General features: G+C 36.1%; 4 long non-coding RNA genes across 4 annotated transcripts; 1 reads left to right on the top strand and 3 right to left on the bottom strand.

Annotated features, from left to right (window-relative positions):
• Window positions 1-221: 221 nt before the first annotated feature.
• Window positions 222-484, bottom strand: LOC136824594 (uncharacterized). The gene is made up of 2 exons (XR_010849130.1): window positions 445-484; window positions 222-259 (listed from the first exon to the last, which is right to left on the bottom strand). It is a non-coding gene; the product is annotated as an uncharacterized lncRNA (long non-coding RNA).
• Window positions 485-9,156: 8,672 nt separating this feature from the next.
• LOC136824633 (uncharacterized) lies at window positions 9,157-9,787 on the bottom strand. Its single transcript, XR_010849137.1, has 2 exons — window positions 9,380-9,787; window positions 9,157-9,194 (listed from the first exon to the last, which is right to left on the bottom strand). It is a non-coding gene; the product is annotated as an uncharacterized lncRNA (long non-coding RNA).
• Window positions 9,788-12,820: 3,033 nt separating this feature from the next.
• Window positions 12,821-13,533, bottom strand: LOC136824632 (uncharacterized). Its single transcript, XR_010849136.1, has 2 exons — window positions 13,419-13,533; window positions 12,821-13,028 (listed from the first exon to the last, which is right to left on the bottom strand). It is a non-coding gene; the product is annotated as an uncharacterized lncRNA (long non-coding RNA).
• Window positions 12,966-14,166, top strand: LOC136824631 (uncharacterized). Its single transcript, XR_010849135.1, has 3 exons — window positions 12,966-13,053; window positions 13,459-13,571; window positions 13,850-14,166. It is a non-coding gene; the product is annotated as an uncharacterized lncRNA (long non-coding RNA).
• The last annotated feature ends 4,478 nt before the right edge of the window (window positions 14,167-18,644 follow it).

Raw genomic sequence — 18,644 nt, 5'->3', positions numbered from 1 at the left:
CCAACTGGCGTAGCAGCAATTAATGTCAATGGAACCACCATACACAGCGGTTTAATTATTCCTACTACAGATTTCTTTCCACTGAATGCATCATCAAAGCAAAATTTGCAAAAAAAACTTGCATGTGTGGAAGTTATTATGATTGATGAAATTTCCATGGTGTCTAGCCGCTTGTTTAGAAATATTGATGAAAGGTGTTGCATGGAGTTCACCACTGAGGATTCTCGTACTGACGTATATTTGTAATCAAGGATTCAAACTAAATAGATACAAAGATCCAAAATTAGTTTATATGAAAAAACAAAAATGAATAAATTCTAAGACTAAGTCTATATCAAACAAAGTCTAGAGTATATGAGACTAGGGTATCATACATACAAGAGAGGATACATTAAAGTAAACAAGAGGAAATATATTGAATAGTAAATAATAAATAATGCTTACCAGCTTGCCAGAGTGAAAGAACTGTGAAGGAGAATCCAAAAATGTCAAAATGATTTGAAGACTATCATTGATTGACTTATGTTTATTTGAAATTTATGTTGAGAAAATGACTAAGTCCTGAGGTGTTGACTCTCTGAGTGCTACATGTCAACTGAACTCTGAAGAAAAGTGGACAAGCTGCCATATTTATAGAAAATCTAAACCAAGTTGGCCATAAATACTAGAATTATGAAAAATAGCTAGGAAATGTAAATATGATGAACCGAGTTGGCTATCAAACTAAAATTGATATAAACTAGAAAATACAAATAAATTATCATAAATTATGCAGAAAACCTGGTTTTCACTGAAAATACTGAAAAATGCACTTAAAAGAAACCAGAATAGACACACAAGCAAATGGAAGAGACTCAAGATAGAATGAGATCAAACTTGAGATATTGGTAAATTTTGCAGTTCAATAAGTTCAATATTGGTCAAATTACACTGCCCAAAGACACGATGCAAAATTTATTCATTAATACAACCAGCAAATGCCAATTCTTCACTTATACTCAATTCATCATACGGGTGAATCATGATCAAACCACGAGTTGCACGAAACGTTTCACGATCAACATTTTCGCTATGATTTCGATACTTCACCAATACCTTTCGAATCTTTCCATCTGTACTTTTCTCGACACTTTTCACCATTCCATATTGGTATGTGCTTGAGAGTGCATTCTCACGCTTTGCAAATAGGACGATGTCTCCGGTTTTGATGTCGTATTCGTTCTTGAACCATTTTGGTCGATGCATTAGCCGTGGCACATGGACAACGAGCCATGTTTCGAACCACGCTTGAAATATCTCTTGATTCAACCTGATGAATTTATCAGGTTTTGTGCTAACATCAACAGGAAAGGTTGGACTTCTCTCGTTATTTCTGCCCAGTAGCAGACGATTTGGTGTTAAGACATCAGATATCTCGTAATCAGTCTGTCCAGCAAGAGCAAGTGGCATGTCATTGATTGTATTTCCAACTTGTGCTGCAACAGTTTCCCATTGCATTAAGGAAAGCTTATGGTTGTGGAAATTCATCTCGATTGATTTCTTTATTTCTTGAATCTTCCTTTCTACCTTTCCGTGCATGAAATGACCTGAAACTGGACATACTTCAAATTCGATCATTGTGTCGCGATGAAGTTGGTTTTGAAGATCCTTAAAGTTGAGTCGGAGAGAATCACATCCTTTGACTAATTGACTGCCTTCATCTGGCAACAAATACTTGGGATAGCCAACGTTGCTTGAAAATCTGATAACTGATAGGATGAATGATGGTGTACTGTAGTCATCCATAACATGTATTTTTGTTGCTGATGTTGTTGTACAACAAAAAACCACCAACCAAATCTTTATACTCTTTCGCTTATTGAAACTTGAATATGCACTGAATGGACCACATAGATCCACTTGAGTTGAATAAAATGGTGGTGCAATATTGAGACTGTGCTGGGATACTGGACCCATTTCAACGTTGATTGCTTTCTTGGCCAGGTAGCGGCATCTTTGACAATTCCTTCTGATAGTACGAATTAGATCTCGTCCATCGATGATATATGCGATCTGTAGAACGTAGCGATACACTGTTTCCACTCCTTTGTGTTTAGCCACCGGGTGGTGCCAGTGAATGAAGTTAACAATACTGTAAGCGATTGGCGAATATCTGTCGACAACTGGGACAATGAAGGTTGACGAGGACAAGTCAAACATTGCATTGGTGAGCTTTCCAGTTGATGTGATTTTTTCGATTGGAAGGATACGTTCGTTGTAGTAAAGAATTCCATTTTTCTCAGATGAAATGTTTGCCAATCTCTTTGATGGTGTAAATTTCTTCACTTCATGGGTTGCTTTCATAAAGAAATATTCCTGTGCCAACGCGTTGTTATCCTTTGAAGATGGTTGTGGTAGACACGACTTGAGTTTCAGGAATTTGATCACAAGAGCAAGAGTTGAAGTGGCTTTCTTCCAACCATATTTGTTAGGATCAATGATGTACTTTGAAAAACTGTATCGATCAGATATTGATTGTGCTGATGATGACAAATGGCAAGTTTGAGCTTCTGACAAGTATGACATTGACAACATGCTCTGTGGACTGATTGTTGATATAATTTGCTCTTTCTCAATATCCTTGACTTCATCCTGATTGAGCTTGATTTGATTAACAGTCTTGGTTGGGAAGGTTTCCACTGATTCTTTCATCCATGGAAAACCATTGAACCATTTTGAATCTTGACAAATTTCATTCAAGGATACACCTTTTCTTGTCCCGATATCAGCAATCATGTCTTGACTTTTGACAAACCTCCAGTCATCAGGATTTGTGAAGCGATGAACTTCGTTGACACGGTTGCGGACATAGGGTTTCAATTGTTTGTCACTATGAAGCCAGAAAAGCACAATTTGGCTGTCTGTTAGCTTTAATGAAGATTGATGATGCTTTTGAAATGCTCTTCTCACAACTTCACCAGTATGGGCGTTCAGAGTTGCAGCATATAGTTCAGCTCGAGGTTGGGTGGTGCCATCTGGTACGAGCCTTGATCTCGAGAAAACCAGTTGACTTGAATATCCACCAGACTTTCTTTTGAATCGTGCATATATTGCAACACATGCAATATGCTTGGATGCATCACCAGTGTCGATTGTATCTAGTTCAAGGCTTGCAGCATCTTCTGGAATGCAAGCTCTTCTGTACCTCACATTTGAAATTTCTTCCATCATAGCGAAATGGGACTCCCAAATTGGTTTGAAATCATCTGGAATTCTGTCATCCCATCCAAGACCTCTATCCACAAGGTTGTGTAGGTCCAGTTTCATACCTGCTGTGATGGGTGTTATCTTTCCTGTGATGTCATACAATTCTGCCACCTTTGATACACATTGTCTTCTAGTTAGGTTCTTTGGGATATCCTTGATTGACATTGGTTTCTTCCCCCTAACTTTTGTTGCAAAGTTAAGTTCACTGACATCCAAGGACACTTCATCTTGTAGTGGGAACCATTTCATACCAGCCACACTGATGCTTTCACCATCGGCAGAGAGATCCTTGTCAGGTGTTTGTTTGGAAAAAGTGACTCCCTTCAATGCAAAACCACCTCTATTGACTACAACTTCCAGGCCATCTGCCAATTTGATTGCTGCTGACATTGATTCAGCACCTGATAAACAATCGTCAACATACACATCTTTGGTTATGACTTCGTAAGCATCAGGATACTCGTCTTTTGATAAACGTGCTGTCTCCCTGAGGGCACGTTCTGATTGGTTACCAGAGGATTTGACTCCATAAATTAGAGTTTTGATGATCTTTTCCTTTGGGATTCTTGTTCTGTCCAAATTCTCTTCCCAAATGTATCTTTGCAGGCACCAATGACTTTCGACTAACTTGACAGAGTTGTACATCTTGCGAACATCAGTATGAAATACAGTTTGGTGTGATGTCCATCTGATCAATAACTCAATGAGTGAATTCATATTGTTTGTACCCTTTGCTAAGATGTCATTAAGGCTGTATCCGCTGTTGGTTGGTTGGGAGGCATCAAATACCACACGACAAGGCGTGGATAAAGAATTTGGTTTCCAAACTGCTCGCCATGGGATGTAGTTCACAATTTCACTGTCATTCAATAAATTCTGTTGGGAGGGTGTCATATTTTCAACGTAATCTACGAAACCCAATGTATGCATCTTCTTTTCTGATAAGAGAACATCAGCCTTGTCACTTGGATTGTTGTCAAGCTTCTTCAGTTGCTGATAATAAACTTTCAATGCTTTGTGTTTGTTGTTTGAAAGTTTGACTTCTGGTTTGTGGAGCAATGGCAGATGAGCATATGAGGTTCTGTTGGCAATGTCAATGGTGACGGATCGGTTGATGATTTGTTGCTCAATTTCCTCTCTGATGCTGATCGATTCTGTTGATGCATTATTTTTGCAGTCTTTGCAATCTCGGCAGTTGATACATCGGTAGGTGATTTCACTACCAGCGTTCTCTGCTTGCTCAAAGATCTTTTGGTTGCGTGAAACAAGTGCATTTGAATGGTTGGGTATGTCCAACATTAGATTTTGATAATGGTCTTTGGGAACTTTCATATGAAGGAGATCAGTGTCAGGATTGATGTTTGAGCGTAGGATCTGATGACGGTCTACAATGAATGAAGTCATCTCTTGATTGGCAATGTGACTGTTGTTGATCTTGTTGAAAGCTCGATGTGGTCCACCAACAACTCCTCTTCCGCCATCTGCACTCTTGAACAAGGACTCAAAGATTGTAAGTCCAGATGGTAATTGATAGATTTCCTTGGGATGATATCTCTTGTATTTGATGCCAAGCATTATGTCTACCTCTCCCCCAATTGAGGCAGGCAAAGATGGTAGGTTGGTTGGGTCAAATCCATCTTCCTTGTAAGCCTTTGATATGTCATGCTTAACTTCTTTGAGTGAGTGAACTGGGAATTTGGAAGTTATTTGTTTGAGACAAAGGCCTCTGATGGTGGCATCCTGACCATTGAAGAGTGGTAGAAGGATTTTGTAACCTCCAGAGCTGATTGTTGAAATCTTTCCAACTCCTCCAATTGGGATTTTGCCATTGAACTCTAATGAGGCACGTTTGCCCAGTTTCTTGACAGCTTTTTCAGTGATGACCATATCGCTACATCCTAGATCGAAGAATATTGTATACCTTTGACCGTCAACTTCAATTGTCTGCAAAATGTAAATGGCATTGTTGTCAACTTCTGGATCAGGATTAAGGTTCTTCAGCGAGTTGAATGTGGTGAAGAAGACCAGCTTTATGTCCTTCGAGAAGGGTGATACATTTGATTGTCGATTGATGTATCTGTCCTTGTACGTTTGAAGAGTATCTTCATTCTGACTGTTGGATGCATGATCTTGACATACGAGGACATGCTTCTTTGTAGGGAAGTTATCATGTGATTGATGTTTGCAGATGAAGTGATTTTGACATCGACCTTCTTTGTGTTTCTCATTTGATCGAAGTGCACCAGGATACAAGCATTGCCAGCAATATCCTTTCTTCTTTAGGGCATTAAATCGTTGTGATGGTGTCATCTCCACGAATACTCGACATGAGTAGTACTGAATGATCTTTGAACCTTTAGGGCCATTTGTCTTGTTATGTCCTTCTTCACCACAAATGAAACATGCATCTTTGTTGTTGCCAGGACTTTGAGTTTGATCATCTTGTCTACCAGAGTGGTGTGATGAGGAAGGATTTCGAGGAGGGACTGGTTTAGAATCATTGGTGCAGTGAAGCAACTTCATTTGTTGAATTGATAACTCTTTCTCGAGGAAGGTGATGAATTCTTTCCAGATGTCAGCATCGTCAAGATGTCTTCCATCAATAGATTCAAACCATTTTGTTTGCCGTTTGTCATCGAGTAACGCATAGATGTCTTTGATGGCGTTGCCGTAGTAGAGATTACATTCAATGTTGTGTTGCTTTGCCAACTTGATAACGTCTTTGATGATGTTGAGGATTTTACTGATTGACTCGATCAACTTCTCAGGATCACGAGTCCTCCACATCCGATTTGACTGAGTGAGTTGAGCCAACTTCTTTGAAAGGAGTAATTTGGCATCTCCATACGAGGATTTGAGACGTGTCCATATTTCATCTATCTTATCAATTCCTTTGACAAGACTCAAGGCTGGACCGTCAAGGTAGTTGTTTGTGAGAAGATCTGGGAGAACTGATGATGGTGTATTCTTCTTGTGTAGTTTCTCAAAGTCGCTTTGGAAGGTGTAAATATCAATATCAGATTCATACCCTTTGAACTTTTGAAGCTTGATATTCAATTTCGATGATTGAAATTTCTGTTGCTTGAGTACTTCATTGGTTGATGCTTCATGTTCAATGGTTGTAACGTATTTGTTCTTGAGTGCACAGACTTCATGATATGATTGGATGATTCCATCAACTTCACTGTGGTCTGCTTTGTGTGAGTTGACCAACATTTCTTTGACTTGGAGGGCCATGTGATCCAGCTTCTTTGTGTAGTGGTTCAAGTTTGATTTTGCATTGACCAATTCATCGTAGCTGAAGTTGGTCGGATCTTGGCTGAAGATGGTGCGTAATGTTGGGATGGAAGTTTTGATTTCAGTCATCAGGAACTTGTGGGAATCCAACTGGATCTTCTGTAATTCACAATCTTCTACTTCTCTGTCGCGTCGCAGAATTCTCATATGAATCTTGATCTTTTGTATGATTTCTCTGAATGAATCTGAAGTTTCGTTAAACCTTGTTGAGAAGATTTCAAGGTAGTTGTTATCTCCAAGTGTTAGCTGCAATTCTGTATGGATTGTGCGAAATCGAGTACGAAGTGATTCAGTTTTGGATGTCAATAGTTCAGCCTCTGTAAGAGTAAGTTCCTCAATGTCACTTTCCACAACCATGTCTGCAAGATCGTTTGCAATAACACACTGCTCTATGTTCAATTGCTTTACCCTTTCCATTTCGACTGGTGTTCTTTTGTTGAGGGTTGGAGTAGAAATTCTGGTGATTGGTGTAGAAGAAGTCTGGTTGATAAGTTTGGTTCTGTGATGATTGGTGGAATTGATTGAAGTGTGACCATGAAATCCTGATGATTGATTAACCAAAACAGGAGTGATGTGTGAAGTCTGACCATTGATGGGTGAAGTCGGGCCATTGATGGGTGAAGTCGGGCCATTGATGGGTGAAGTCGGGCCATTGATGTGTGAAGTCTGACCATTGATGTGTGAAGTCTGACCATTGATGTGTGAAGTCTGACCATTGATGTGTGAAGTCTGACCATTGATGTGTGAAGTCTGACCATTGATGTGTGAAGTCTGACCATTGATGTGTGAAGTCTGACCATTGATACGTGAAGTCTGACCATTGATACGTGAAGTCTGACCATTGATACGTGAAGTCTGACCATTGATACGTGAAGTCTGACCATTGATGGGTGAAGTCTGACCATTGATACGTGAAGTCTGACCATTGATACGTGAAGTCTGACCATTGATACGTGAAGTCTGACCATTGATGGGTGAAGTCTGACCATTGATGGGTGAAGTCTGACCATTGATGTGTGACGTTGGAGCGTTGAATTGTGAGGTCAAAGGGTAGGTGTGTGACCAACCATGATGGGACCATGGATTGCTTTGATACAACATGGGAACACCTTGATGATACGCAGGAGCGCCATGATGAGACATAGGAGCGCCATGATGAAACATTGGAGCACCATGATGATACATTGGAGCGCCATGATGAGATGAAGGAGCGCCTTGATGAGACGTAGGAGCACCTTGATGAAACATTGGAGCACCTTGATGAAACATTGGAGCACCTTGATGATACATTGGAGCACCTTGATGAAACATTGGAGCACCTTGATAAGACGTAGGAGCGCCATGATGAGACGTAGAAGCGCCATGATGAGACGTAGGAGCACCTTGATGATATGTTGGAGCACCTTGATGATACGCAGGAGCACCTTGATGATATGTTGGAGCACCTTGATGAGAAGTTGGAGCGCCTTGATGAAACGAAGGAGCGCCTTGATGAAACGAAGGAGCGCCTTGATGAAACGAAGGAGCGCCTTGATGAGACGTAGGAGCGCCTTGTTGCGATGTAGGAGCGTCATGATGAAACGTTGGAGCGCCATGATTAAACGTAGGAGCACCTTGATGAGACATTGAAGTGCCATGATGAGACGTTGAAGCGCCATGATGAGACGTTGAAGCGCCATGATGAGACGTTGAAGCGCCATGTTGAGACGTTGAAGCGCCATGATGAGACGTTGAAGCGCCATGTTGAGATGTTGAAGCGCCATGATGAGACGTTGAAGCGCCATGATGAGACGTTGAAGCGCCATGATGAGACGTTGAAGCGCCATGATGAGACGTTGAAGCGCCATGATGAGACGTTGAAGCGCCATGATGAGACGTAGAAATGTCTTGTTCAGGCGGCGGAGCGTCTTGTTCAGGCAGCGGAGCGTCGTGTTCAGGCGGTGGAGCGTCGTGTTCAGGCGGTGGAGCGTCGTGTTCAGGCGGCGGAGCGTCATGTTCAGGCGGTGGAGCGTCATGTTCAGGCGGCGGAGCGTCATGTTCAGGCGGCGGAGCGTCATGTTCAGGCGGCGGAGCGTCATGTCCAGGCGGCGGAGTGTCATGTTCAAGTAGCAGAGCGTCATGTTCAAACGATAGAACATCATGGTTAAACAACAGAACATCATGTTGAGGCGACGAAAGGTTATGATGAGATGATGAAACGCTATCTTGGGGTGGGGGTTCATAATGGAATGCTTGTTCATGAGGGTCATGTCCTAAATTGGAGGCTTGCCTGAGTAACCGAGCATCCATCTTTGAATCCTCTGACTCTGAAGATTGATCATCCATCGGAATATTTTGAAAGATCAAATTGTATTGTGAGTTTGCGTTAAGTTCGGAATTTGAAGTGGTACAATTCCTCGTGACGTTGTAGCAGACGTCCGATCGGTTATGTGGAGCGACTATAGGTTGTTCGATTTGGGCGGTAGTATCAGGGGATGAATAACTGTCACTTACATGATCATTGATAAGTTGTGTCTTTTCACGTACCTGCCCGGTATGATGGAGTAATCTGTAATCAATTCTCTTGCGTGATCTCTTGCTGTTTGAATGTTGCATGGAGTTCACCACTGAGGATTCTCGTACTGACGTATATTTGTAATCAAGGATTCAAACTAAATAGATACAAAGATCCAAAATTAGTTTATATGAAAAAACAAAAATGAATAAATTCTAAGACTAAGTCTATATCAAACAAAGTCTAGAGTATATGAGACTAGGGTATCATACATACAAGAGAGGATACATTAAAGTAAACAAGAGGAAATATATTGAATAGTAAATAATAAATAATGCTTACCAGCTTGCCAGAGTGAAAGAACTGTGAAGGAGAATCCAAAATGTCAAAATGATTTGAAGACTATCATTGATTGACTTATGTTTATTTGAAATTTATGTTGAGAAAATGACTAAGTCCTGAGGTGTTGACTCTCTGAGTGCTACATGTCAACTGAACTCTGAAGAAAAGTGGACAAGCTGCCATATTTATAGAAAATCTAAACCAAGTTGGCCATAAATACTAAAATTATGAAAAATAGCTAGGAAATGTAAATATGATGAACCAAGTTGGCTATCAAACTAAAATTGATATAAACTAGAAAATACAAATAAATTATCATAAATTATGCAGAAAACCTGGTTTTCACTGAAAATACTGAAAAATGCACTTAAAAGAAACCAGAATAGACACACAAGCAAATGGAAGAGACTCAAGATAGAATGAGATCAAACTTGAGATATTGGTAAATTTTGCAGTTCAATAAGTTCAATATTGGTCAAATTACAAAAGGTTACGCAAAATATTTGAAGTAGATAAACCTTTTGCTGGAAAGTCAGTTCTACTTTGTGGTGATTTATATCAACTGCCACCAGTTTTTAAAGATTTTATCTACAAACCAGATTGCTCCACAGTACATGGTATAATTGGGTTTGAATTATGGCGTAAATTCCAAATCGCTGAATTGACAGAGATCATGAGACAGAGAGATGATATTGATTTTATTGACCTCTTGAATCAAATTCGTTTAGGCGAGCTAGACAAAGAAAAGGAAGAACTTTTAAAATCTAGATTTATTGCAAAAGACAGTCCAGATTATCCCTCTGATGTAACTCATATCTTTGCAGAAAATAAACCAGTTGATGCATATAACATAGAAAAACTCAACGAATTACCAACTGAAAAGCATTTGATTTTTGCACAAGATGAAGTTCCTAAGCATTTAACAAACCAAGATGTCAGATTTATTGAAACTGCAAAAGCAAGAGAAACAGGTGGTCTTGCCCGTGTATTAGAATTGAAAGTAGGTGCCCGAATTTTAATTTGCAAGAATATTGACATTACTGATAGACTGGTTAACGGTCAAGTTGGAACAGTAATGGGATTTAAATATAACTTTGGTAATACCATACCAGGTGTCTATGTTAAACTTGATGATGTTCTAGCAGGCAAAAAAGGACCTAATTTAGATCATGTGTGTAGACAAAATGATTGGATATTGATTGAAAGGGCAGAAGCCACTTTTAACACAAGAAAAGAAAAGAAAAAGAAAAAGAAAAAGGAAAAACCTTTAATGGTTCGAAGAACTCAATTTCCTTTGGTCTTATCCTATGCATGTACAAGTCATAAAGTCCAAGGACTAACACTTCAATCAGCAGTAGTAAGTTTTGATCTATTATCGCAAAGATATTTCAATGAAGGTCAAATGTATGTTAGTCTATCCAGAGTAACAAACATAAATGGATTGTTTTTGACAGGTGAATACGATAGAAAAGCTATCCGTTCGAACAACGAGGCAGGACTTGAATATGAACGTTTACGAAAAGATAGACCTTTGCATAAAGTTGAAAGTTTTTCTTCTGCTTTGATTCCAGGCAAACATGTTCGAATTTCACTCCTTAATGTTCGCTCTTTGAAGAAACATGCAATTGACATTACAAAGTGTAAAACTCTTATGAGCAGTGACTTATTATGTCTTACTGAAACTCAATTGTCACCTTCAAGTGATACAAATGAAGTTGATCAAATACTTGGTGATTTCAATATTGAATACAACAACAACTCTGTTAATCGATTCCAAAACAATGCATGTTGTTTTAATTCTTCAATTCAAATTTTAGAATGTAATAGAGCGGCAGGTTACACTTGTATCGAATTTTCAAAAGAAACCTTCAGTAACCGACCTATCAAACTTTTAATGTTGTACAAACCACCTGATTATTCAAGAAACAGTTTTCGTGAAGAATTGTTGGAACTTATAACATATGACGATATAGACATTGTTGTTGGAGATTTCAACATTGATGCATTAGATCCTGAAAACGCATTCCTGAGTGAAGTACTTTCTTCATATAAAATGATTGTGGATGAACCGACCCATCTAGCAGGTGGTCTTCTTGACCATGTTTATTTAAAGAATAGCTTTACAGATAAAAAAGAAATCAAGTGTTTTGTAAAGGACATGTATTTTTCAGACCACGATGGAGTTTGTTTTATCATATCAAACAACACTTAGTTTTTCAAACCTGTTTAACCTACTTAACCTACTTAGCCGATTTGACCTACTTGACCGACTTGAGAAATAGTTTTTATATGGGGGTATAGGGGAGGGTGGGGTTGAAGGAGTTGCAAAACTCTAGAGCAATTAAAATAATTTTTGATAAATTGTAACATTCAATAAAACTTTGCTGTTGAGATCTGCAACTCCTTCTTACACAACCATGTGTATGTAGATATTTTATTATTGAAATGTAGAGAAAGCTCCAAGACAGCGCATTGGTTTACATAGACTTAAATTAAATTTATTTCAACGCTGAAATGTTATATGCGCATGGTTGTATTGCTTGGGGGCCTGATTCAATACAATATGACTGGTGTGAGGATTTTGTTTTTTTTGTTGATTTTTAGAAATAACTTTTCAGGTCACTCTGTTTAAATACATTAAAGGAAGAAATTTTGGCACAATGAAAATTTGGCGGATTTGGCCAAAATCCCCAAAATTAGTTCCCGCCAAATTTAATTTTTACAAATTAAATTCCTGTCAAATTTAAATTTTCTCAATGTTTCACTATTAGATCATAAAAGGGGGTATTTTAAACATTTTCACCTTCAAAATTTTTCCTGTCATCCGCCAAATTAAATTCCCATTAAAATTTCTTCCTTTAATGTAAACTGACTGAGCCTAACCAGTCAAGTATCGTCCTGTTTATCTTCCTGTGATGTGTTAGGAGTGTTGATCTTAGCCCAAAGACTCTGAATGTCTGTGATCAAAATTAAAATTAATATCATAAAAAAAGGACTTTCCTCACTAACCATACATTTTCTGCCTATTTTACATAGAAATTTGAATTACTTTTTATAGTTTTTTGTACCTTGCATTTTTACAAATCAATTATTTAAAGCGTTTTATACAAAAATTTGAATTATTTTTATACAAAAATTTGAATTATTTTTATACAAAAATTTGAATTATTTTTATACAAAAATTTGAATTATTTTTATACAAAAATTTGAATTATTTTTTACAAAAAATTTGAATTATTTTTATACAAAAATTTGAATTATATTTATTCCTCACATTCTATAAAATCGTTTTTTGTAATTATTTTTTATTTGCATATAAATCTCTGTTATAAATCAAAATTCTGCAAAATTTACTAAAAATGAACACTCAAATCTCTCTATTGACAAAAGAATAATGGACAAAATGTATATATGAATGAATTTGGTGTTGAAATGAAAATGTTGGTAATTTGTTGATTGTTTATTGTTGTTTTAGTATCTGGTGTTACATGTTTATAGTATCGAAAAAGTCCATGGCTTTGCATCGTTTGAGCTTGGTATTACCATCGCCTTCCTGTTTTTGTTGTTGTTTGGTACAATGTACTCAATCATTTCACTCATCATGGATAGGTACTTTTAAACCATCGGTTCGTTTCTTCACACCTGAATACTGAAAGAGTTCATAAAAGTGATAGGTAAGCTAAAGGTCTCTTTTTGATCCATCAAAATTTGCTAACGCAAACACTTTAACGTGTGTTTCTAGGTATATCTTAGAAAGCAATCATTTTATAGTCCTTCCATTTTCATTTGAATAATGTCTTTTTACGAGGTTCGATTATTCGTCCAGCCATCTCTCAAAGAACGTTAAAAATCTATGATAGTCTTTTGTCTCAATGAAAGAATAAGAGGGATTTGTTAGCTAGTTAGCAAGCGTTCTGTTTCATTACTTTAACGTACAAAATATATGATAAGAAGTATAGGACTATACCGTAAGCAATTAATCATGAATGATCTAAGTTTTAAAGAGTGAAGTGATTTGGTTCATGTTGTTATTATTTACCTGTGTATGGGACTTTAATATCTTCATTGTTTTGTTGCAGATATGCTATGCAGGGATCAATCAATAACCAAATATCACGATTTTTTATCAACGAAGGAAATATAGCTTCCCATCCAATAGTTCGAATATCGACACTACAAAAATCGAAACAAGGTACTATAAGCATTGAGTTTAGTGGCTTCACTTTTCCTTATCCGGGAAAGGTTAAAGATTTTGCTCTAGCCCTTCAGGCTTTAAAATCAATGAAGCCTCAAAAGTGACCTACATTAAAAGTTTGAATAGTGGTCAATTGATATTTTGATGAATAATATAATTTCAAAAAAGTGAGAGTTTACTACAAAATGATTACTTTATACATGCTACCCTATCAATAAAGTCAACGCTTGTTTTTAATTTGAAGAAAATATTTTAAAATATCTTTTTTTTTACAGAAATTCAATAGGCGACCATCTATTTGCAAAATTTTAACGCCACTATTATGCTGGAATAATTGAAAATACACACGTTCACGTATCCTACTGAACACTATCACGTTTCACGATTATATCGACGAATATTTTTTCAAAAGCTTATTCGTTATTGGACTATTATGATGCTGCAATGGATTTTTGGTTTAGTATACCTACCCTGTATCTAATTCAATGTCTTGTTAATGGAATTATTGCTGTTGGAATGACGTTGGTATTGGACAATAATTAAAGACTTTACATCAACTAGAGAGTATTACATATTTTAAATGTATTGCAAAGAAGTGATTAATTTTGTACAATATTAATATTGTTAATATTTATAGATGATTATCTAAAACAACATTGTTAAAAATTTATGTTAAAAATGAAATTTTTTCAAACCTTGTTACACATTTTTTTATAAGCAACTCCATCATCCCAGCAACTTGGGTCAGGCCTGGAGTTGCTAAGGGTTTTTCGAAATCCAGGCTCAAAGTTGCTTGTAGGGTTGCTTAAAAATTTTCAAGCACATTTTTGCATTTTTCCTGATTTTTCGAAGATTTTCAAGGCTTTTTTTCTAAGTTGTGTCAAAATTATTTTTTATTGCTGAGGAGAAAAGTTGCTAATTTGGATTTGAGGCCTCAGGGTTGCTAAGCAAGGTCCTTATTTTTTGGGCCATATTGAGGCCTGAGCCCTTAGCAACTCGGTTGCTTATAAAATAAATGTGTAATCGACCCTGACAAAATGTTGACGATTTGTGCACCCATTTTGCCTAAGCCACCTCCAAGAGTAGTTTATCGTTATCTTGTGATCACATCGTTTTTGCTACTCTCTCTAGATCTATCTTATCCTTTAGGGCTGACCTTCCAGCGCAGCTGGTTTATTAGTCTTATTATAGGTCAGTTAAAATTATCAATAGTGTCCTAAATCATATTGAAATATAAAGCAAATTTTAAGTTCTTAAAAAAAATTGATGAAATTAAAGTAATCTTTCGATAAGCCTTCGAAATTAATGTATAAGGTACCATAAAAGAAGAATTAAAAATACGTATTAAAGAATAGACTAATCAATGCATTTGTTCGTACATACCTTACTAATTAGTCAGGCAGTATAACAGATTTTTCATAAGAATATGTTATAATCACCACGATTTTATATGTTTCGGTCTTTTTTGAAAGAACCACATCGTTTAGAAATAATGTCCATAAAGGTAAAAAATCGCAATCGTTGGAAAGATATTTGTTAAGGTCGAATTGAGTTGTCTACTTTCTTGTTTTTGGTCCATCGAAATGAAATCTTTGTTGCAGACACCAAATATTCGTCTCCGATGATAAAATCACCCTCGATATTCCTCCCAACTTATTTGAAAACTTCACTTAAGAATCTCGATTTTTGAGCTGTAAGGCTACAAGACTCATACTCACTATTCGTAATGTAATGATTTCTACGGAAGCATCCTGTTTTTTTTCCCAGTAAATTTTGGCCCACACTTGAGCTGTTATTAATTTTTTTTGAAGATTTAAGGTGTAAATGTTTTTTACCGTGTCTATGAATATAGGTTTAAAATCTATTAAAAACTGTTAGAATCAATACTTTCTTAGTTATTTTGAAATCTAAGGCTCACATTGTTTTGTTTTTAGGTTTTGGCAAATTGTCAGACTCGTGAAGTTCTTATAAAATTGTTCTTGACAAAAAAGCAAAAACCGGGTTGTTTCCTAAGAAAACATTACTTAATTAATGAATAACATGATTAGCTTTCCCATCGCCTTTTTGACTCTTTCGTTTCATCCATGCTAGGCATAAATCAACTTAGATGGACCCTAAATGTATTAGCTTTTCATTTAACATACTTGTATGTACATATTCTTATGCCGAATTGAAAGTCCTCAGAATTAAACTCACTTTCATTGCATTTGATGGCTCTTTTTCAGTCTTTCATATTTTCCTTTTTTGTAGGTTCGTTTTCTTTTTTATAAGAATAATGAGGCTTATCTTTACCAAAAATAAGAACAAATTAAGAACAAGCCATACAGCCTGGAGTGGTTGAGCTGTCTAGATTTACAGATTTGAGTAAAATAAAAATTAAAAGTAGAAAGGAATATTTAAGCTTCAACTAAAACTTGATGTTTCTTATGAAAGCTTACGAACAACGAGTTTGTTAGAACAGAGTGGGGGAGTCTAAAACGGAATCTATTGTCTCTGCGAATTTTAATACCTCTCATTAACTTATCATAAAGTAAACCTATCTTGAAAAGAATTTAATTACATTAAACCTTTCTTTTAAAATCGAAGCATCAGTCAATCAAAAGCCAAATTCCTTACTTCTATTCTCTTTTAAGACAAATATGAAAAAAACAAAATTGGAATAGAACAATTAATACTAATTACTAATAAGGATTTTTTCTTGATTGAGCAATGAGTCATTTTTTTCGTGTGATGGCTTTTTTGAATTTGAAATCCTGATAAAATTTTCACGTCCGACATTAGTTGGGTGTTTCGTTCCTGTTAAGAGGGACTTGGCTTGGGTTTTTTTTTTTTTTTTTTTTTGTTAACGGTGCAATAGAAATATTTGACCTTCAAAGAAGTCTTGTTTTTGGGAAGAGACTTGAACCAAATACAAGGTACTTAGTGCTTATTTACTTTTTAATGTTGTGGTACCCAGTTTTAATCTTGGTACCTGAGTTTTAACTAATATACTAGTACAGTGGGTGAAAAGTCATTTCACCCACTGGTGCGACCGCCCTGAAAATTTGATTAAACTCATTTTGATTTTTATAATTATCTTTCCACCTGTCTGTTAGATTAAAAATTTGCAAACTAAGTAAAGTTGCTTAAAATACCAATTGATCAAACCGGAAGAATCTCACATTTTGTTAACTTAAGAAGTCAATTAATTACTCAATAGTTCGGCAACACGTTTTTATTAGAATAGCTTCCTCCAGATTATAAGAAAGGCGAGTTGGCGAGATTTTAATAAAAATAAGCCCAATGTAATATGTTTTATTTGCTATAATTGAATAGTACACTAACTGCCATCGCCTAATTTTAAAACCCCTTGTAAGGACTAATTACCGAAAGGTAATCTGACTTCAATCAAGAGTTATTGATTTGATTCTTATAAAGTAGATGCTTATAAGAAAAATAAATATGCTCATCTTTTTCGCCATCCTTTGTTTACCTTGTAAGAACTAATTACCAAAAGGTAAATTGCCTTCAATCAAGAGTTATAGATTAGGTTCTTATAAATTAATTGCTTATGAGAAAAATAAATATGCTAATCTTTTTTGCCATCCTTTGTTTAATTTGTAAGAATTAAATACCGAAAGGTAATCTGCCTTCAATCAAGAGTTTTTGATTTGATTCCTATAGATTAGATGCTTATAAGAAAAATAAATATGCTCATATTTTTCGCCATCCTTTGTTTACTTTGTAAGAACTAATTACCGAAAGGTAAATTGCCTTTAATCAAGAGTTTTTGATTTGATTCTTATAAAGTAGATGCTTATAAGAAACATAAATATGCTCATCTTTTTCGCCATCCTTTGTTTACTTCATAATAACAAATTACCGAAAGCGAAAGGTAAATTTCCTTTAATCAAGAGTTATTGATTTGATTCTTATAAAGTAGATGCTTATAAGAAAATAAATATGCTCATATTTTTCGCCATCCTTTGTTTATTTTGTAAGAACTAATTACCGAAAGGTAAATTGCCTTCAATCAAGAGTTATTGATTTGATTCTTATAAAGTAGATGCTTATAAGAAGAAATAATATGCTCATATTTTTTGCCATCTTTTGTTTACTTCATAATAACTAATTACCGAAAGGCAAATTGCCTTCAATCAAGAGTTATTGATTTGATTCTTATAAAGTAGATGCTTATAAGAAAAATAAATATGCTCATTTTTTTCGCCATCCTTTGTTTACTTCATAATAACTAACTACCGAAAGCGAAAGGTAAATTTCCTTTAATCAAGAGTTATTGATTTGAAAAATATGCTCATATTTTTCGCCATCCTTTGTTTACTTTGAAAGAACTAATTACCGAAAGGTAATCTGTTTTCAATCAAGAGTTATTGATTTGATTCCTATAAATTAGATGCTTATAAGAAAAATAAATATGCTCATATTTTTCGCCATCCTTTGTTTATTTTGTAAGAACTAATTACCGAAAGGTAAATTGTTTTATAATCAAAAGTAATTAGATACCCGAGAGTATAACACGTTTAAAACTATTGAGTGACTTGCAAAAGTTCTTTCCCGCGTTTTATTAAATTTGGTCACGCGGTTAATATATTACGGAGGTAATCGAAATTGTTATTATCTCCTCAGTATTGCACTCATATGCGACAATTGGCAATTTTTCTGATTTCGAGAAAATGAGATTTTTCACCGTATACAAAACTGGTGGGACCGCCTTCAGGGCGGTCGATAATCGAGGCCCCCCCCAGCGGACCCAAATTTCACGCATTCACGCAAAAAATTTTCGCAATTCACGCATTCACGCAAGTTTTTCTCGAAATTCATGCAAACCAAATTTTTTGGGAAATCGGGGAAATTTTCGGAAAAATCGGGGAAAATGTCAAAAAATAGAGGTCCTGCACATTTCGCTACGTTACGTAATTTATGTAATTTCCGCCATTATGGAGTAAAACGTTCGATTTGCATAAAAAAGTATGACTGTACTGGAGATATTATTCGACCGGATCTGGTCATGCACTTGAGGAAAACTTAACTCAGTAGTGATTTTTTCCTGTAGACCTGACTATAAAACAC

The sequence above is a fragment of the Clytia hemisphaerica genome, unplaced genomic scaffold, assembly GCF_902728285.1.
Source record: "Clytia hemisphaerica strain Z4C2 unplaced genomic scaffold, Clytia hemisphaerica genome assembly, whole genome shotgun sequence".
In the NCBI taxonomy this organism is placed as follows: domain Eukaryota; kingdom Metazoa; phylum Cnidaria; class Hydrozoa; order Leptothecata; family Clytiidae; genus Clytia; species Clytia hemisphaerica.
Note: the sequence above shows the minus strand (reverse complement) of the source record. Positions and strands in the feature narration are given on the sequence as shown.